Source organism: Periplaneta americana, chromosome 1, assembly GCF_040183065.1.
Source record: "Periplaneta americana isolate PAMFEO1 chromosome 1, P.americana_PAMFEO1_priV1, whole genome shotgun sequence".
NCBI lineage: Eukaryota > Metazoa > Arthropoda > Insecta > Blattodea > Blattidae > Periplaneta > Periplaneta americana.
Window position 1 is genome coordinate 174,596,668 of NC_091117.1, and position 22,881 is coordinate 174,619,548.

The window sequence follows — 22,881 nt, forward strand, 5'->3', positions numbered from 1 at the left end:
CATATTTTGTCTCATTATCTACCAACTGAAAAAAATGTGCAAGTATTTCTGCACGGTACACCTGTTTATTTAGGGCATACTGCATTTTCATAAAATATTGTTGGCCTTATTATTCTTATTACATTAACAGCATACCACATTCAAATTCCTTCATAACAAAGGGGTATTTCGTCAATCGGAGATTTTCTGTGCTCCAGTGTCTATAGCAGGGATGTCGAACAGCCCTCTCGAGCTGTGAACTGCAGAGCCTTCACTCCTCCCTTACCGTGCAACGGTTGAACACAGGTAGCAGGCAGTCCGCCCGAATGATCGTATACAAAAGCGAAACTGCGGCGGCTGGTTGGTACTTTGATAACTTTTATAGTACATCTTACCAACTGATAGGAACTCAGTTTAGATTTGCACTTGAACTCTGATAAACAAAGAATGTAGCCTACATGAGGACGAATAATAATAATAATAATAATAATAATAATAATAATAATAATAATAATAATAATAATAATAATAATAATAATAATAATAAGAGTTTTATCTACTAGGTCATTCCATGAATGTTGTTCGTTAGCGACGGAAATAAATCATAATAATAATGTTGTTAATATCATGTTTAAAATATCAACTTAGTGTAGGGCCTATGTGTTGTAACAGTGCAACTTATAGTTTAGAAACGTAAACTGTTTTGATGTATAATATTAATTACTTTTAGTGTGACTTGAAATTTGTTCATAGTTTTTGCTACAGATTCAAAAATATCTCCTTCTCGAGTTCTATCTTTAGTGAAATGACATTCACAAAACTCCATGAACATTGAAATCTGAATCGACACCCCTTATGAATATACTGTAGCTAGCTGCTCCGTATCTTTCCGGTCGGTACTTTCAAGAGCTATAGTGAGTAATAAGTGAAAGTTTTCATTCTTGCTATCAGTTGTTCCTCCAAGTTATCTCCCATTTCTGATACGCATTCTGCAACAATATTATGAGACAAACATACAGATTTAAAATCATTAACGTATTCCGGACATATCTCTTTTGCAACAGCTATGAGACAGCCTTTCACAAATTCTCCGTCAGTAAATAGCTTTGAAGCCGTTGCAATAATTTCACAAATTTTATAGCTAGCACGAACCAAACTTGTTCTACTAACAACCGATGATGATGGAAGATTTTCTGAATTCAATCTTGCTTTTAATTCTTCTACAGCCTTTTCACGAGTGAAACTGGATAACTTTTCTGATCCATAAGCTTCAGCATGACATGTAGAATTAAAATGCCTTTTAATATTATGATGCCCAATGTATCCAAGTTCCTTTCTACATATTAAGCAACGTGCCTTTCCGTCCTTTAAGATAAATGAATATTTATCTCTCCATTCACTATTTAATCGTCGTTCCATATCCATATCAGCCACCAGAGTTGATAAACACACTGCGTACAAAACACTCCTACTGCGAGCTGACTGACTGTGGTTGTAGCTCAGCTACGGTAGGAAACGGTATTAATCGTTTCACAGTTTGAGAGCGCTGTTCGACATCCCTGGTCTATAGGTTTGTGAACAATCAAACCCATGTAAATTAAACCAAATCTCATCTGAGAAAATGATTAAATATGGATCAACAAGGCCATCAACAATATTGTTCAAAACCCCATTACAGAAATTCATACGACTTACGTTCTTATGCTGTTGTAATTGGTGGACTACAATCACTCTGTGAGGTTCCAATTTTAGCAATTGGTAGCTCTATGATCTGTGCTCTTTGAAACTCCTGCTTTCTGTGAAACAGGATGTGTTGTTATAATGTTATGTTTTATTTAACGACGCTCGCAACTGCAGAGGTTATATCAGCGTCGCCGGATGTGCCGGAATTTTGTCCCGCAGGAGTTCTTTTACATGCCAGTAAATCTACTGACATGAGCCTGTCACATTTAAGCACACTTAAATGCCATCGACCTGGCCCGGGATCGAACCCGCAACCTTGGGCATAGAAGGCCAGCGCTATACCAACTTGCCAACCAGGTCGACAACAGGATGTGGAGTTTTCTTTGGAGAATGCTCTAATAATTGTCCAATTTAATTCAGTTTCTTTTGCTTTTTTTCGTTAGAACACGTCTTTTATTCCTAGTAATTCTATTGTTTCTCTATCCTGTTTCCCTAAAGGCTGGTTCACAATAAGCCGGGAACGAGAACCAGAATGAAAACGAGCAGCAGAGGACGTGAATATGAAAATTTTTGATTCACAATAAACCGAGAACGTAGACGACTATGCATATCGATATGCATGTCAATAACGATATGTAAAGCCGATATTACGCATTCTGATGTTATTTGTGTATAAATGACCAATGGCACTGCCATCGTGATCTAGAACAGGCCGTAATGCAGGTTGTGTGACGTCATTCGATGAGTCGGGCTTTTCTATTTGAGTATACGGAGCTGAGTGAAAGATATTACTTTATAGCGTGTCGGCGCTCAATTTTATTTAGTGTAATGTGTGTATAAGACCCCTTCACACTTCTTATTGCATAATATGTTGCAGAAATAATTACAAAACTGTGTTATTTTAATGTGAACGGAGTTTTACATGGTAACATAACCTGGTTGCATCAACATTTTAAGTTTGGAATGGAAGCTATTTTAAGATTTAATAAAGAAGAATTATTTATATTGTGATTTTAATTTAGCAGTCTACCTTCCTTACTTGTAGATACAAAATTTACCACAGTCCCTCCTATGAAATTAGTGTATGTACAGTTGTGTGTTAATCTGGTAGGTTAGATAAATAAATTCATTATAACCCAGTAAAGTAGGGAACAAATAAATAATACAATTAAATTTTTATTCAATGTAATATGTGCATAAGTTCCATTTATGTGTTGCATAATGTGGCAGGAATAATAAATAAAACTGTGTTATTTTTATGTGAAGAGAATTTACCATGTTAACATAACCTATCTGCGTCAACATTTTAGGCTTAAGTTGAGAGCGAAAACGGTTTTGAGATTTAATAAAGAAGAATATATTTTTAGGATGAACTTCAGAACACGGTTACCGTCCTTACTTATAGGTAGAAAATTCACCACAGTCCCTCATATGAAATGTACATACGTTATATTACTTAGTAGCGCTGAGGTATAGTTCCGGTAATTTCTGAACTGAAAACAGTTGAATTTATTTTTTGTGGAGATGCATTTGATCCTATAAGCAAGGCATATTAAAATCCTGAACGAACCGAACTAATTTGTATATGCAAGATGTATGAATACGAAGGGAACTACCTCAGCGCTAGTTTAGCCCTAGTAACATATTAAACTAATCAGACTTCAGACTGGAGTACCGTCTGAAACGAATAAATACAATTGAAGTGTAGACAAATTGCATTTATAAGTTATACGTAGCGTTATGCTTAATTATAATGCATAATTGCGAATATGGAAATAAGGCAAGTACTGATAGAATAAACATAACCTATAACTTCAACACATTAAAATATGCGTGCGATGCAACTGAAAATTGTTGAAACGTGCATAAATGAATGTGCAAGAATTTCGTAATGAAGCATGAGTGCTTTATTTCAACTAATTACAATTCTAGATACTGTAACAGTAATGAAAACTATAGGGTATAATTTTTCGTAATATACTATATGTATCTCGTTTTTAGTTCAAATTGTGTATATTATCAAACGTTGTATTATTTACTCATATAATGTAGGTTATTCACAAATAAAAAGGGCGCAATAATTTAAATCTAATAAGACAAATACGTTAAACTAACAATAATGGATTAGACAAGAGTAACATCGGTAACGCTGCACTTAGGCCTAATCACAACTTACTTTACATGCCAGTCAATGTTTCACTTTCACGTATATATTATTACACATATTTAGCCTACTGTTTATAAGACCAAAATTTCACTTAACCACATAAGGGCGTAATATTTAATCGAAATAAAGGCAGGTATTACACATACGAACTTTGCCTGCAACAACGTAAATTTCACACCAAAAATAATATTATACCTTAAATTGCAAGTAAATTGTGTCTCAAGTGTCTCACAATCACTGTTTAAAATTTTACTGACGCAATTACACTGCATTTCAGAGAAATATATATTATTCTTCATGCACTGCAACTAATTCATATGGTTGAAAGACCGCCTTTCGCGATCAGCTGTTAAGCGAGTCATGTGGTCTGCCTTACGGCCTGTATTAGTTCACGATGGCAGTGCCAATGGCGTTCTCTCATGAGTACAAGGCAGCCAACATAAACACAGGTTAACCAACTTCGAAATTTCAACTGAAACATTTCATTAGGTACGGTACTATAGATATGCCCATGCATCTTTATTATCACAACCTATTTTAAGTCTATCATTACGTAAAATAATTAGAGAAGAAACATTTGTAATAGAACAAAAATGAACACAACAGTAGTTATTGAATTGAACCATGAATATGTAGTGTGCAATACAACCAATACAGTAATAAAATATGATTCACTTACGATCGGTGTTCAAAGACGCAGCTATTGAAAGTCACGTATTCTCCTTCATTTTCTCATCTTTGTACCAGGCACGCCGCTTATCGTAAACGTGAGGATTTTCCTCAACACTCAAAATTAGAATCTCATCAAATGAAACTTGCTCCATGATGCACAGCACAGAACAAAATAATGCATAGGTTATGTCACGGTCTTGTTGCTATAAAATATACGACGACAAAATAGCTTTTAGATGGCAATAAAATGAATCTAGTGGGTTGTGATCGGAAACGTGAACGCCAAAGTTGAAACTTGGCCAACTCTCCGTTCCCGATCCCGGGCTCCGGAAAGATTTTCGTTAATTGTGAATGCTCACATTTAAATGTACACATTTTAATAATTTTACCGTTTTCGTTTTCGTTCCGATTCTCGTTTCCGGTTTACTGTGAACCAGCCTTAAATCTTCTTACGTTCGTACTTTAATTTTTATTGTATTTGTAAATTTAATATTAATTGTAATTTCATTCTTCATATTATAGTTGTAATCCCCTGGTAGAGGGGCAGAGAAGGCCTGACGGCCTTATCTCTACCAGGTTAAATAAATAAATACTACTACTACTAAATCTAGGAACAAAATATCTCTATGTGAAACCGTAGCGCTAGAGAATTGTTTTATAAATTGCCTACGCACTTCTCTACAAGACTTTATTTCACAAGTGTCGTAAGCAAAACAAAACAAAAAAAAAATATATATATGTCTTCGTTTTAGCTTGTAAGGCGGCATTTCAATAAACTAAATTTCATTCACACACAATAATATTAAAGGCATTGCACATCAACTCTTACCTCAGAAGACAGAAGGAAGTACGTCCAAAATCTCTATTTTGAGATACGGCGAAATTTATGTTCCATTGCACACGGCTTTATGCCTTATTTCCTTTGAATATAGAAAAATATAAGCAACTATCCAATCCTGCAATCCGGGAGTATCGATATAAGAAAAACATAAAACCTACATATTAATCAACCATAACCGAAAAACATATATTTTGCGCTTACTTCCGTTTTAACGCAAGAGCTGCTGTAATGCACACGCAAAAATATTAAAGACACTTGCACATTAACAGCTGTTAATACACACGGACTGCTGGAGTTGAGAGATAACGCACCGAGAATGCCCAGAGTTGGTTGGTCGGTCGGTAAATATAACGGTTCTGATTCTGGTCTTTGTGCAATCATTTCTCTTAACATAACCATAGTAACGTTGAACATTGTTCGTAATAATGAAGATGTAGTACCACAGCAACAGCATTCACGTATAACAGTAGCTTCAGGAATGAAATCCTGCACGCATATTGAGGAGTCTGGGAGTAAAACATGGTAAGTGACGTTGTAGTATTTTGACAGCTTGCGTGGAGCGGGCCGATATCTGACTGGGATTCTTTTGACTACTCAGCAAAGCGAGAGATTGACTGCAGCGCTCTGATCTACAAGGCCAAGTCAGAAGTTCGCCTTGACGGGTAATATTATTTGTGATGCTGTTTGAAGTACCATCTGCAAGAATATATGGAACAATTACTATATTTACATTACATGACGTACTAAAAACATTTGTGCGAGATCGTGCGTATTTGCTTGGTTTCCGCACAAAACCAATCCGCGGAAAGTCTAAAATTCCACATTCAGTATTCCCAACCTAACACACATAACAATTTCCTTCTTCTTACCGCTTAAGTGACATATTGATTTTACTGCTTTAGGCTTTTAAGATATTATTTTTAGAGACGTTCAATATAGTAATAATTATAAATTGGAAACTTACCACTGCAATTTCACCTAAATTGCACTCTTAATTATTGTTTTTAAATATTTGCAAAATATAAGTAAGCTCTACAACTCCACTAAAATTACTGCATTCGTGATGCAAGTAACATTAAGGAAGCCGTGAAAAAATCAACAAGATTCCAGACTCATCATAGACTGGGGGAAAAAAAGAGACTATATCACGGCCTGCTGGAGTATAGTAAACACAGAAAACATTTTAAAGCAACAATGTTGAAGATAGATATTTTTGTTTTGCAAATTTTCCGTCATTGAACAGAAACTAAGATGGAGATTTCATTGCAACTAATTAGAAATTCCTCTTTCAGGTATGTAATAAACGATCTTCGCACAAAATAATGTACGATACACGAGCGGTATGTTTTCTTTCAATTCTCGGAAATTAAAAAAGCTCAACTACGTTTCGCTTTTTCAAACTTTTCCTCGAACATGAAAACTTCAACATACCGCTCTTGTAACGCATATTACTATTTCAACACAGTTACCGTACTCCTGTCTAACTGGTAAGTTTCCATACGAATTTTTAAAAGATTCAATATGGCTTTGAAATTAAAATTCGCAATGTTGGCTAATCTGTTTATAAATTCCAAAGAAATACTGGGTCCGGCAGAAACGATTAGACAGTTTGTAAGTATGAAAACAATACTTTAATTGGGGAAATAATACTGAACAAAAAATGAAAATGTACTTTGAAGTATGCCATTTTGTTTATTATTCATTTCTTGAATATCACTCCACTCATGTGAGCTCCACCAGACCTGATACAAATCTCTGCGCGGGGCCTCACGTTGTCCATCCAACTCTGCAGCATGTCCCTTGGGATTTGTTGAATTTCTGTTTCAATTTTTCCCTTCAAATGTTATAATGTGTGAGGTCGTTCCTGATTCACTCTTCCTTTGAGGTAACACCATAGGAAATAATCAGGTGCCGATAGATCTGGTGACCCCGCAGGCCAATTTATGTCGCCAAAGCGAGAAATTACATGTTCCGGGATCATTTCCCTTAGGACCTGCATAGAATTCCTCGCTGTATGGCCTGTGATTTTATCCTGTTGAAACCAAATTTGACGTGCATCCATATGTTCTTCGACGAAGTTCCCTCTGCAAGAATTGTCGCAGCATCTGGATGTACCGCTCTGATGTTATTGTAACTGTTTCACCATCATCCTTGAAAAAGTAAGGACCGATAACATCAAACACACTGACTGCGTACCATACTGTGACTTTTTGGCTATGGAGAGGCTTTTCATGGAAGAGACATGGATTTTCTGGTGCCCAATACTTCAAGCTTCGTTTATTTGGATGCCAGGAATCTTGCTCACACGAAGTCACATAAGTTGTATTTGTACTGACTGTACTAAAGCTTAACAAACATGCACTAATAAAATATAGTATCTATTTATTTCCAACAACTTTTACATGTATATTTTATGACAAAACTAAAACTTATACTGTTATGAATAATAATCCCCACATTTTACACTCTCCATATAAGATACCGCATACAATGAGAGTCCAACGATACGTTAAATATAATCTTAACATTCATTTCGTAACGGAGAGGTAAGCACTTGTGTCATTCGAGGTCGGACTGATTATTTTGTTGGGTTATTTCCGAGGTTTTCACCAACTGTAAGGCGAATATTAGGTAATCAATGCCGAATCCTTGGTCTCTCTCTCTCCAAATACCGTTTGGTTATAACCAATTCCATCGACTTTAGGTAATTTTGAAGCTGGTACAGCATCATTAAACAATCAACCAAAACATTCATTTTGAAAGATTTATTTATTCCAAGTCTGGTGAGGTAAGTAAGATTTATTCGTCATCATCGTCATCGTCGCCGTCGAACTATGAGGTCGTAAGTCCGTTTTACTTACCCTGAAGCAGACCTGCAGAACTGAAGCTCCTCAGAGCGACTGCCTTCGTACCCCTTCTAACCCACCCATCTTTTCTACCAGTGCGGTCATAACGTTCCAGTTGCGCTCGCCTATAGCAACATTCATCCTAGCGGCGGCAAGTACACAATACGCGTACTATAGTTTGAAGAGAACTGGAACTTGGCAAAATCTAAACCCATGAAGAATTACTAATTCCAAAGAAAATGGGAATATGATTATTTTGTTGTTGAAGAAGATGGAAGAATTGTTTGTTTACTGCGTCCCATCCAATTTATTTCTACTCGTCATTTCAATATTAAACGACATTTCAACAAAGCCTATATTAATAATTGTGAAATAGACAAACTTTCGGGTAAGTTTATTATTACGAACTGTATATTGATTACTTACTTAGGCCTACTTATAGCTTTTAAGGAACCCGGGACCCTCACATAAGCCCGCCATCGGTCCCTGTCCTAAGCAAGAGTAGTCCAGCCTCTATCATCATATTCCACCTCCCTCAAATCCATTTTAATATTATCCTCCCATCTACGTCTCGGCCTCCCCATAGGTCTTATTCCCTCCGGCCTCCCAACTAACGCTTTATATGCATTTCTGGATTCGCCCATACGTGCTACATGCTCTGCCCATCTCAAACGTCTAATTATGTCAGGTGAAGAATACAATGCGTGCAGTTCTGCATTGTGTAACTTTCTCCATTCTCCTGTAACTTCATCCCTCTTAGCCCCAAAATACTTTCCTAAGCACTTTATTCTCAAACACACAACCTCTGTTCCTCTCTCAAAGAGAGAGAAGTTTCACAATCATACGAACAACCGGTAATATAACTCTTTTATAAATTCTAACTTTCAGCTTTTTTGACAGCAGACTGGATGACAGAAGCTTCTCAACCGAATAATAGCAGGCATTTTCCATATTTATTCTGCGTTTAATTTCCTTCCGGTTATCATTAGAATAAGAATTATACGAGTAACAATGCTATCTTTATTATAGAGAGACTTACCGCCATAGTACCGATCTCGTAATAAAATGAAGCTGACACAATATTAAATTTACCTTGTTTGTTAAAAATTGGATGGCAGTGAAAAAATTACATTTCAATAATTTTATAAGGGTATTCATGAACATAGTATAACATTAATAAATATGCCTTAATATAATAATAATAAAATAATAATAATAATAATAATAATAATAATAATAATAATAATAATAATAATAATCCACAAAATTTAAAAACTGAAAATGTAAATAAAATTGTAAACAATTTTAATAATGTACCGAGCCCCCTCACCTTGACAAAATTCTACTTATGCCACTAGGGTCAATTTGAATCAAAGTTTAAGGATTCGGACCTCTAAAAGCAGTATGTTCGGTGTTCTTCTATTAGTAAGCCTAAATATTTGCATTTTTTTATACTTTTATTATGATGCCTCTTTTTTAAATTTAGTTCCATACTGTTACAATGTTGTTTAGACGTTAAACAACGATGATCATTAATAATGTTAGGAGAAAAATTCGCTCCGGTGCCGGGGATCGAACCCGGGCCCTTGGTTCTATGTACCAAGCGCTCTGACCACTGAGCTACGCCGAATTCAATCCACCGCGCCGGAGCGAATTTTTCTCCTAAAAATATTAAGTGTCAATATTACAGATAAATTCTGTAGGACAAATTAATATATCTATAACAACGATGATAATAATATACAGTCCTGTGTGATATATCTTTCCACTAAACTGGATTGGATTGCATAGGATTGAGATAAAGTCAAGCCATTCATAGTTTTCCATATGTGCTTCTACAAATGTATGGCTAACATTGTGGACATGTATGCGGAAATAGAACACCCATATTTCAATGTACACGCATATACAGCATGAAGGCTATATGATTATTGTAACACGGATGTAAACTTGCATAATATACTTGTTTCTCTACTCGTATCTACTTAAACCGGCAGGGGAAGTGTACAGAGCTTATCTTTTACGTACCGGTCAGTGTTTTCGAAACCTTCAGAGGTTCCACTGATATTTAAATAACCTAAAAACAAATGGTGAGGAATATATTTTACTCCAGTAGAGTAAAGGACAAGGTGAGTGCAAACAGATAGTTCTACATTTTGCAAAGATATAAGCCAACATGTACGACAAGAACGTCAGTCTGAGCATTTTATTATACATTTCAATTTCCTTGTCGCTTGAGACTAAATGACGCGAAGTGAAAGATAGAAGAGTAAATTGTACGATTATTATTACTATTATTATTATTATTATTATTATTATTATTATTATTATTATATTGGTGAATATTTGTGTGTGAAGTTGAACAAGTATTGTACTATGGAGAATTCCAAATATATACAGGGTGATTAATGAAGATTTACCATCACTTAGGAGCTTATTTCCGAAGACATTATGAGCATAAAATTTCATACAAATATTTGTCCTAATCTCAATATTTTCAAAGTTACACTAATTTTAAGTTGTTAGTAAAATACTTTTTTCTTTAGTTTTAAGGTTAAAAGAATATTACAAATAGAGAATTAACTTTTCAGAAGTATCATTTCTTTAACTGGTAATATTCTGAAGCTATACATGTGTGGTCAGTTGCTTTGTACAGATTTTGTGTTTCAATTTTTAACTAAAAATGTCATAATTCTTAAGCACTTACCATACAAATTGTTACAAATCATACGGCTTTGGGAACTTTATTCTTTACAGTTTAATTATGCATCGTAATGTATAGTCTTGAAGAACTTACAAGAGTGGCGTGATTTGTAACAATTAGAGTTGTGATAAATGCGTAAGAAAATGTAATTTTGTAGTTAAAAAAAAAAAATCTGTACGAAGCATCTATGCAAGTCACAACACATTTTTTGCTCCAGAATACTAGCCAATTAAAGAAATGATACTCCTGAATAGTTCATTCTTTATCTGTAATATTCTTTTACCCTTAAAACTCAAGAATAATGGTATTTTACAAACAATTTAAAATTAAACTCTGAAAATATTGAGATTAGGACAAATGTTTATATGACATTTTTTGCTCAGAATGTCTTCGGAAATAAGCTCCGTAAGGGACGGTAAAATACTCGTGAATCACCCTGTATATAAAGAATGTATTCATTTGGCACGTTTTGTTCTTATACAAATATGGCGATTATGAATCAAAATTAGACATTCACAATTAACGCAATACTCTGTGTTAAAGGCATACACGTAGTCAGGATAGAACAAGACCTAACCACACAACTTAAACAACACAAGCGACACAAACATCATCAGCGTCTGTGGCTCAGTGTTATAAAGCGTCCCAGTTTAGGAATACCACTGAACATATAGGCGTCTTCTTAGAGGACAACCCCCTCTCCCCCAATTGTAATGTAACTAAAATAAGTTATTTGCGTATTTTCTAAAATTAAAAAAAAATTACAGATGTAAATGTAATTGTCCACCGCTGTGGAGTAACGGTCAGCGCGTCTGACTGTGAAACGAACCGGCCCGGCTTCATATTCTGACTGGGACAAGTTACAAGATTGGTTTTTTCTGGTGTTTTCTCTCAACCAATTGAAGCAGAATTGCTGAGCAACTTTCAGAGTTGAACTTCGTACTCATTTCGTCATCATTAATTCACATATCATCATCATCCATACTATAGTCCGGGTTCAGTTCACGGTGCGGCGTGCTGTACTTGTACAAGATAGGGGGCGTTCGGCTACCCAATCATTCACAGAATAGGAGTGGTAAGCACAATAAGCTCAGGCTGCAGTGTAAGCCTTCGGGTCCCTCCTTCGTACAAGAGAGAAAAAAAGTAAATTAATTAGTAATTTCAATGGCATATTGGTCCATTAAGTACAATATTAATTAAAAGAAGAATGTAATTCAGTCAATACTTAACAGCAAGACATATAAAAGTATGTTATAACAAAATTAACATTACATATATTTTAACGACAAACGTTTTCGCCAATTATATTGACATCTTCAGGTCGAATGAAAGATGTTAAACAATTTTGTTCATACCATCCTTTGCTAATTACAGGGCTTAATCCTGTCACCATTACTCGGCAACACGACCGCCCTATTTGTAGCATCTTTAATCTGATTTTGAAATTGCTACCGCAGTACTAGAAGAGATCTTGTCGTCCCCCTCATCATACATGCTTTCTACTATACAACATTTTCTACATACAACTTGATGGCTGCTTTACTCAATTTTATTAATTGTTTTAATTTCATATCCTACTTTTAACATTATTTTAACTAGTTAAGACCAAGTGTTCATTTTGTTAACATGTTTCATTCGACCTGAAGATGCCAATATAATTGGCGAAAACGTTTGTCGTTAAAATATATGTAATGTTAATCTTGTTATAACATAATTTTGATGTATTTCTTACTGTTAAGTATTGAATGAATTACATTCTTCTTTTAATTAAATTAATTAGGCCTACTATAAGCATTGCTTCAAATATAAACGTTTTATATTGGTTATAAGCACTGGCACCACAGAGAGCCCCTACAAAAAACCAAACCTACTGAAGCTCTGCAACAATATAACAGTGACTTACTTGCAGTAATACAGGGACATCATTTTATTTTTACTAACATTTTTAATATTAACCTGTCTATACATTTAGAGAACCGGAAACACCGCTTGCTCCCCCCTCCAAGACTGGAGTTCGATGATACTGGCGTAAAACACAAATCACTCTACTAGGTATAGGATGGAAGAAAAGTAGTTCATCCATTTACGTAAACTAGGAAATATCGCGATTTTGAGTTTGATAATTTTCATTAGGTTTTTCTTTAATCAAAGTACAGTACTGTATTAAGAATAAGTGTTTTTACTCACGAAGTGAGTTATCCATGCGAACGTATTCATTATGCAGTGTATACTGTCTTCAGCACATTAGCGTACAATATAGAGAAAGAAGTTAAATTGAAAAATAATCATAATATGAATATTTAAACACGATTTTGAAAATGGTGGCCGTTCATTTCGATACAGGCTTCAGTTCTTTTGTGCATATTATCGCACTATAGACTATTGCATCTAATTCCAATTGCCAGTTTCGTCCTTCGTACTAGTAACTCATGTTGAAATAATTCTGTACCTACAATACGTACTGTGAATTCAATCTTCACTTCTGCCCGACCCGAAAATATAAAATTACTCAGACGTGCTATCTACTGTCCGTCCAAGTGGTTATGCCGCAGGATTGTAGAAAGGGAGGAAATCACGTGACAGTTAATTACATAACGAGGCCCTTTTATTTAAGTTAAATTAAACAGCTGTATAATATTACGTAAACGTCCAATTCCTAAGAGAAATTAATGTTTTCAGAAAAGAGATAAGACAGCCCAGCTTTTTCAGAGAGACGAGCAGAAGCAGGTGGGGGAAATCGGAATGCGACGTAGGTAAACGGACAGTACCTGTGCGAAAATATGATTCAATATTGAAAGCTCTTTCGTCACTGGAAAACACGAACATATTTCTGGAACGTACTATACTCAGTAACTCAGTACTGCTTACTATCTGCGGTCTTGGCTCTATGTGGAGTTGGAACTTCCTTAGTAGAAGGGGTGGGAGTGAAGTACATTCAAAAACTCAGGTACAATAAAAATTGAAGTAAAAATAAAATGATGTCCCTGTATAAACCTGTTCACAAAAATGACAACTCTCCCTGTAACTATTCGTAGCCTACTCCTTGAAGGTCATTTTCATTACTAAGAAAATATAGGCCTATCTTAGGCAAAGGACAGGGGAGAAACGCCTTAATGGACTGGCTCCCATGTACAGCAGTGGCAAAAAAAAAACCGGACCGACCCTTGTAGCTGATTTCAGAGCCTTGTTCACTCCAGAGCACGATAGTCTGGTAACTAAGACTTTCGTGGTTCGAATCCTGCCTAGAAGGAAACTTTTTTTTTGTTCCTTATTCAAATTTATTGCCAATACTTTTCGATTACTGGTAAAATTCATTTTCTGGGAATAATAAGTTAATTTAGTAAAATATCGCTGCAATTGAAAAGTATTGGGAATAAATTTGAATAAGGAAGAAAAAAAAAAAGTTTCCTTCCCAGGAAGGATTCAAACCACGAAAGTCTTAGTTATCAGTCTATCGTGCTCTGAGTGAACAAGGCTCTGAAATCGGCTACAAGGGTCGGTCTGGTTTTTTTTTGCCACTACTGTACATACTTACTGTACATGAAAAGATTTCTGTGAATGAAAATTATTATGTGATCAAGACACTAGCTAAGAGTGGCAGAAGATTGAAATACACTGTGTCCGGCTTAAAAGTGTAATAAAAGAAATATGACCCGTCAGTCATGTCGCAGTTTCATTCTTTTTTACTTCTGCGCATAAATATTTCTCATTTCGTCGCACGCAATTCTGTAACGAAAATTTAAATTTGCGCTCACTATCCATGATATTAAATACTGTATCCGGTTTCGGGTCCCGGTCAGACCTGGGATATTTCATAATGACATAGGCCTACATAGTGGAAAAAGTCGCATTTGTTTTTTGGGGGGTGGGAGTGGGAGTGGGGGTGGGGGTGGGGGGTGGGGTGGGGGTGGGGAAGTTTCTCATCCCCCCCTCCAAGTTGGACGTAAACATCATTACGTCCGATCTCTATTCCATTATCATTTCATGGCATTCCCCGATTACCGGCTGGCTACGCACGAAGGGGAGTGGTCTAGGAACAAGTGGAATTGCTTATTCTAAATCTAGATAGTCTGCCTAGATACTCAGTGAAGCTTAGTGTACTCGTAGTCAGCTGATATGGGTTGGGAATGAATCTGTCCGAGGGTCAGCGTAAAAGTTGCTGTACTCCAACCACGAGAAAGTCTCCAGGGAATGAGACGGAGCGGGGTGATGCTGTGAATGAATGTTGATGTCATAAGATGTCATAAGGTCGCACATGTGGGTACTCGTATCTCTATTGGCTAGCTCTCAAAGCACAAAAGATAACACTGATATACACATTTTTATACTACCCTAGTTAGAAAATTAGATCACGGTTAATTTCCTGGTCTTTTAATCCCTCCATTAAGGAAATAACATATGCAGGAGAGCGCATGATTTTTAAACTGACGTTATAACTCTAATGGCCGGTTTGTCCAAGTATTGTTAGAACACTTAACGTATGTTAACCTTCAACAGTTTGTTAAATACAGTTTTTCCATTTGTTCAACACCAGTTTGGCTTAACAGATTCTTAACCGTTTGTTAACTTTAAATGTAGGATTTCAGGCCGTTAACTCATTTAACAAACAGTTAAACATGGCAGATAACACCACAGCTGTTCAGACAAAAGTTGTGAAAATAATATGTTACGTTTCTCTTTGAGGAATGTTTAGAGTAAGGGCCGGTTTCACCAAGCTTCAGTAAATCAGTCCAAATGAAACATTAACTAGTACTAAACATTAAAATATTTACACGAGCAGCTATATGTGTCTCGTCGCGCTGGTTACGTCATTGCTCTCCGATGGAGCAGTCAGTAGCGAGTTGGCTTGTCATCTCTGGGACCCGTGTTCGATTCTCGGAGATAACTTTTTTTTTTATTAACGTAACTAATTTTTATACATGTTACCTTTCTTCATTTTTTTTTTAATTTTATGTAGTGGAACGAATTATTTCGCAACTCTGGCTCCACTAGGAGAATTAAAAAAACTCTTAGGAGATCAGTTTTCTTCCCGAAATAAAATAAAGATAAACAAACAAATTAAAGAAAAATAAAAGAAATACACATGTGGATCTAATACATTGTCCACATGCCACCGGCGTCTATCACTGCCTGGCATTTTCGGGGCATTGAGTCCACCAGATCGCGGAAATAGTTCTGATCTTTAACGAAATCTTCCCAGGTAGCCAGAACTTGATTCTAGAACTGATCTGGATTTTGAGGTGGGATGTCTCGATATTTGTCAATTCTCCTCTTTTTCATGCTTTTTCGTGAACCGTCTTTGAACGTTTATGGTGGTGTGCGCGGGGTGATTATCCTGCTGGAAAATTAAATTTCCATCGGAAAGAAAACGATTATAAATTCCAGGAATCCAGCTCTTTTGCTTCTGTTTTAAAGCCAGTGCAAACATATCTTATCGCTAGCTATAATATTCTAATAAATGAAAGTTAATATACCAATTAAGTTTTGTTATGTTTGAATGCACATTATGTATTAATTTACTAATATTTCTTAGGTACCGGTATGTAGTTATAATAATCACTTTCATGTCTTAAAATAAAACTCAGTTGTATGTTACCTAGTTGACTAGTTTCAGCTTTGTCTCAGCCGTTTTTATGCTATTCTAACCTATGATCAATTTCTTCTAAAATTTTGAGTACCGGTACCACGATCTTCGTGACGCGGTATCTTTTGTGAATTTTTGTGTCATTCAAATTTTCAAAATTATCGGTTTTTAAATGGTTAACATTATTCCATTTGACTCTTAATTTTCGAGCAGTTCCAGATATAATAATTCTGCGTCGAAACGTTCCGCCATTTTATATTGCAACTAATGAATAATTAAAAATTTAAAAGACGGAAATTTCTATCACTAAATTTAATGATAGCTTTACTGATTCGTTAGGCTAAAGATGCTTGGATGCTTTAATGAACCAGTAAATAAATTAATGAATCATTAAAACCTTAATGAAGCTTTGTGAAACCGGCCATAAGACTGGTAATACTGTATATAATTTAAAAGATAGTTTGGAATATTAATATAGGGAAGATAATCTTTATAAGTCAACTGATTATCATACTGACGCTTATTTCGATGCTGAGCTATTATCCATTTAATATTGAGAAAATGTGCGATCTCAACGTGGCAAGTAATTTAAGTCAGATTTTAATATCCTACAAACAGAAATAGGCCACTTGTTCCAATTCACAAGCTACTATTAACTCTAGATTCTATGTTGCTGGCTCTTCAACTATAGCCGATGTTAATAGTACTTCAAAATATGCAGTGAGCAAATAATAAAATGTTTCAGCAGCAATTCCTTCTTTAGGACGAAATTACATATAATTTATACATGGATCTGAATTAGAGAATTTTATATGACACGGAATTCTCCTCGGGGTTTTGTGTACAGTTGACTACACACACATTCGTGTAATTATTGTCACCTGGTGGTCATAATGCTGAGATTTTTCTAAACAGAAATTCATATTTAGCATTATAAAATATAACCATACTTATAATAATTATTATTATTCAATAGTAGTCAATGCAACTTTCATTTATCAACTCTCTGTACTGTATGAATCATGGCTACTGTAACAGGTTATGATTTTACACATGTTTCATGACTTAACTCACAGTACAGAATTTAAATATTAATATCAGCCAATAAGAAGTTGTCTTATATATGCAAAATCATTACCAACTGCTGTTGAGTATTTAGAATAGTATTAACGACAGTTAAAATTAAGTGTTGGTTATTTTAAACAAAATTATGTTGAAAAAATGGAAAACATCTTAACAAACCGTTAAAAATAAACCAGCTGTTAATTTAACATTTGTTAACAAATTAAACATTACTTGGAAAAACTAGCCATAATATTATCTATCTACTTCGCTCCAATAGATGACGCAAAAGTAAGCACATTTCTTTTACGGTTTATCTCTTGGTTGGAGAACAGTATCTCAGATGAACATAGCGCTGGTGATTCTTCTTCCCCTTTCAGCATGACAAAACATATAACCGATTATTCTTTTTATTCAACGACCACCCTCTAAACGACTGATGTACTTCAGAAATCATTACTGCTAACTTAATAGAAGTTACACTACACAGTATACACTAATACGAAAGGGCTTTTAAAAGACCTCATTGAAATGAAGAGGGCCTTCACTTCGTTCCAACCTAGACCTACGTTCCAACTCAGCGGTCACGGTCTCACAGCTGTATGCGACACTTCGTCATATCAACACGGTAATGAGGTGATGACGCAGTTGTCGGTGGAAGGCTTCCCGGAACCTTAGTTTTACGACTTCACAGTACCTTACACTACGGCCTTCATTTGTAACTATAAATTACACTACTAAGTTACTAAGTTCTAATTGCTCAATTATGCATTATCTATATAATGTATTCCTGGTGTTGTGGAAGAGAAGGCCTGATGGCCTTAACTACACCAGAATAAATAAATAAATAAATAAATAAATAAATAAATAAATAAATAAATAAACCTGTACCATGTAATCTCTTTAAAATGTAATAAATAAAGCCACCGGCGTAGCTCAATCGACAGAGGCGTTTGCCTGCTGATCCAGAGCTGAGTTCTGGCGTGGGTTCGATTACCTGGTTGGGTTTTTCCGCGATTTTCCGCAACTGTAAGGTGAATGTTAGGTACTCTATAGCGAATCCTCGGACTCTATTCGCCACATACCACACCACTAACCAATTCCATCGACGCTAAATAACCTAGTAGTTGACACCGCGTCGTTAAATAACCAATTAAGAAACTATTAAAACCCTGTAAAAAACGAAACTTGAAAATTGAGGGGCAAAAATGTGTACAGTTACGCAAATAATAAGCTGCTATAAGAATCTAAATCCGATATCGGTGTGCCGAAGGAACTTTATTAACGGAAGAGATGAGTGAAATTCTGGTCATTTTTCGAGTGACTTTACGTTTATATGTTGGCCAAATTTCTTCAACAATAATCTCACTAGAGGTTTTGATTTTATCGATAAATCTGTCAATATAACACGAGAAAACCAAACTTGAGTGGAATTTAATTGACTATTACACGATTAGAAGAAATTATTATTATAAAGATTAGAAGAAATAAAATACTAACTGAACAACTGTTAAACTGGAATTAATGAAAAACATTGGAAGCTTTAATATTTATAGCGAGAGATTGCTGTATATAAAAATTAAGGCTCTAGCTTAAAAATGTACGAGTATACAATAGAAATTTCATCCCTTTTAAAAGAAGTGAAAGACTGCTACAGACATTATTAGTATTCCATTCAAGTGATCGAGTACTAATTGCAGCTGATACAGTAGAATAAAATTGCGGTATAAATTAATAACGATTGAATAATTTCTGGAAATAGCTCAAATTAATTCATTCCCTTGTGACTGCCCAATTCTGGACCACAATTTTGTATGCGAAACTCCTAGATTAGAAACATAATTCTGCAATAAAATTAGTTTATTTCCCTGACAATTATATTATCGTTTTCATACTTCACACTACGTAAAATTTCCTCTGATTGAGGTTCTGGTTGATATCTACATCTAAGGCACTACATCTCACTTGACGATATGTGTCAGAGGAAGAACAATCATTTTATTGTATGCATCTGAAGTCTGACTAGTGTAATATGTAGCTAGTCGGCGATGTATGCAATGAAGGAGAAAAGGAACTGGCCACTCTACCCCATTATCTCCTGGCCTAGTTGCCTCATAAGTGGTGTCTTCTTGGTATCACTTGTGAGGTTCAGACCTGTCTTTGGACAGCTGACTACACAACAACTACTACATAAAAATCATAATAAAGTTCAATCTCGCGTTCCTTTCAATATACAAATTAAATTAAGTGTAATATTGTCTTTTTATAAAGAGTTCAGATGACGAATTATTATTATTATTATGATTATTATTATTATTATTATTATTATTATTAAAAACAAATTTTCATTTCAGATGAACCTCTCTTTGATTGTAAAACTCGCCTTGTTCTCCATTGTTGCATTCGACATTACCCAAGGTCTCAAATGTCGAAAAGTATTCAAGTGTTCTCCACAACTGGAATGTGACGACAAATTGAAATGCGCAAGTGGAACGACTATTGGGTCTGGATTTGAGTTCTGCGTTTGCTGTCCTGTATGTGTCAAGTACCTAGAAAGTAAGTGACCTAACAAAAGAATCCCTGCATTCTAAGCAATAGGGCACACGAATAATAAAGTTTCCCTGAATCTTAGTCAGAAAAATATTTGGAGAATCACGATATTTCTGTCCTCGCTGAGAGGCCAAGACACCACTCATCTGATGAATATAGTCATCAATGAGACTAGGAATTGGTCTAAACTGCACGGCATATTTTCTTCTACGTTTGCGAGAATAAAGAATATACGCGGTCAGAAAATAGAAAATGTAGGTGGGAGTGACATTCGTACTTCTAATGCTGCTACTACCGAACCAGAAAATATTGGTTAACAGAAACAAGATATTTGAGAATTCCAAATAACTTTATAATACGAGTGTATTACAGTGAATTTCAAAAGTCAAGCATATTTTCTGCTACAGATAAATGGATTTTTTTTCTCGAAAAACCGCTAGGACACGTCAAACAGTATACTTTAAAAAGTATCTTTTCACAAAAGCAAATCATTCTCGTTAACATTGTTGTGCGAGTTGTGAAGTCATCGGAAACATTTTTAAATGACATCCTGAATTTATCTGTATATCATCTGAAAGATTTTATTATTTTCCATGGTTACGCCCCAGTCTAGTATATACAGCCGCGAAGCTCAATACGTAGTAAATATGCATCCGTAGATAGTTTCCAACCACTAGGATCGCTAATATCGCCTCATTACAGAAAATACGAAATAGTACCAGCACAGTCTATTGTTCCTAGCACCCTCACAACTCAAACTTCGTGACTGTATATACTAGTCTGTGGTTACACAAGCTACCAATTGTTTTATACAACAAACGTTGCTATGACGATAAAATAAATAGTCGGATTTCCTGGTGTTAATAGAAGCACTTCATTAGTAGGAATTAACAGAAAATGAATTCTATGGTTAAAGTGAACTGCGTAATTAATTTTGTATAAATTTACATATAATAGCTATTGGTATATCGATGGTGTTAAGTGAAAGGTCGCAGCCCCCTAAAATTTCAAAAACTGATATTTACGCACTATACTATTAACTTGTGTTCATGTCCATTCTACGGACATATAAAGGATTTAACCCTAGACAATTATTTTGGTATATCATAACAACAATTATTTTCCTCTGACTGATATGTATAGCAGTGGCAAAAAACCGGGCCGACCCTTGTATCTGATTTCAGAGCCTTGTTCACTCCAGAGCACGATAGACTGGTAACTAAGACTTTCGTGGTTCGAATCCTGCCTGGGAAGGAAACTTTTTTTTGTTCCTTATTCAAATTTTTTCCCAATACTTTTCGATTGCTGGTAAAATTCATGTTCTGGGAATAATAAGCTAATTAAGTAGTAAAATATCGCTGCAATCGAAAAGTATTGGGAATAAATTTGAATAAGGAACAAAAAACACTTTTCTTCCCAGGCAGGATTCGAAACGCGAAAGTCTTAGTTACCAGTCTATCGTGCTCTGAGTGAACAAGGCTGTGAAATCAGCTACAAGGGTCGGTCCGGGCTTTTTATTTTATTTTTTATTTTATTTTACTTGGTTATTTAACGACGCTGTATCAACTACGAGATTATTTAGCGTCGATGGGATTGGTGAAAGCGAGATGATATTTGGTGAGATGAGGCCGAGGATTCGCCATAGATTACCTGACATTTGCCTTATGGTTGGGGAAAACCTCGGAAAAATCCCAACCAGGTAATCAGCCCAAGCGGGAATCGAACCCGCGCCCGAACGCAACTCCACATCGGCAGGCAAGTGCCTTAGCCGACTGAACTATGCCGGTGGCTGTCCGGTTTTTTTTGCCACTACTGTACATCTATTATCAGGCAGTACATCTCACTTGACGATGTGTCAGAGGAAGAACTATTAATATAGATCTGAAGTTAGTGTAACACAGGCATGTCCAACTGCTGGCTCTATGGCGTCATACGTCTCTGTTCTCGAGTTCCTTGAGAGGAGAGAATAGCTATAAGAGCAAAGTAAGAGTGGCAGTGTAAGGGAAGGAGATTTTTAAAAAACGGAGACACAACATTACCCTCCCTCACCCTGACCACTACCTTATGTCGTGAACTGTTCTAAAGATGGTAATTATGACGTAATCGGTAGCAACTCTGACAATGGTAACAATGACCAATTCGTGATTGAGTTAAAGGTAATAATTATTATAACATAAAAGTAACCAATTGTAACAATAATAATGACGTTACCTGTAATAGGGTGGCAAAATATATAATAAGATGTAACAGTAATTTTGATGACGTGAACGTGTATAACGGTGGGATTAGTATTCGTATAAAGTGATCAATAACAAGAGTGACCTATAGTAACGGTGTAGATTATGACATAAAGGTGACTACGACGATGGCGTGCCTTGTAGTAACTTTTTTATCATAATTTTATTTAAAGTAAAGGTAATAATAATTAATTACATTACCTATAGTAGTGATGATGATCTCATCATAATTAAAATTCCTAACAAATTAATCTAAAACCAAATGTCTTGCTTGTTTTTCAGAGGAAGGTGACTTATGTAACATTATGAAGAATTCTACGTATCCCTACATCAAATGCCGCGAGCCACTGACCTGCTTCAATGGAAAGTGTGTCAACGAAGATACCTCCGTTTGATAATTACTTTTTGTATTCTATGTATTGATACAAATATTATATTTTAATGTATATAATATTCTTATTATTTTAATATAGAAAGTATTTATTTCTTAAAGTCTTTCATGTTTGATTATTGTTGGTTCTAACGTTACTTAATTCCGAAATACATGTAATACCAG

General features: G+C 35.4%; 1 protein-coding gene, 1 long non-coding RNA gene and 1 other non-coding gene across 3 annotated transcripts in view; 1 reads left to right on the forward strand and 2 right to left on the reverse strand.

Annotated features, from left to right (window-relative positions):
* The window catches only part of LOC138704494 (uncharacterized), a 222,540-nt gene that overhangs the window by 172,857 nt on the left and 26,802 nt on the right, over nucleotides 1-22,881 (reverse strand). The gene's annotated exons all lie outside the window — the stretch shown is intronic.
* Nucleotides 9,746-9,818, reverse strand: TRNAM-CAU (transfer RNA methionine (anticodon CAU)). The gene has a single exon. It is a non-coding gene; the product is annotated as a tRNA-Met (tRNA).
* Nucleotides 10,162-22,820, forward strand: LOC138704366 (uncharacterized). The gene is made up of 3 exons (XR_011333335.1): nucleotides 10,162-10,317; nucleotides 19,893-20,094; nucleotides 22,608-22,820. It is a non-coding gene; the product is annotated as an uncharacterized lncRNA (long non-coding RNA).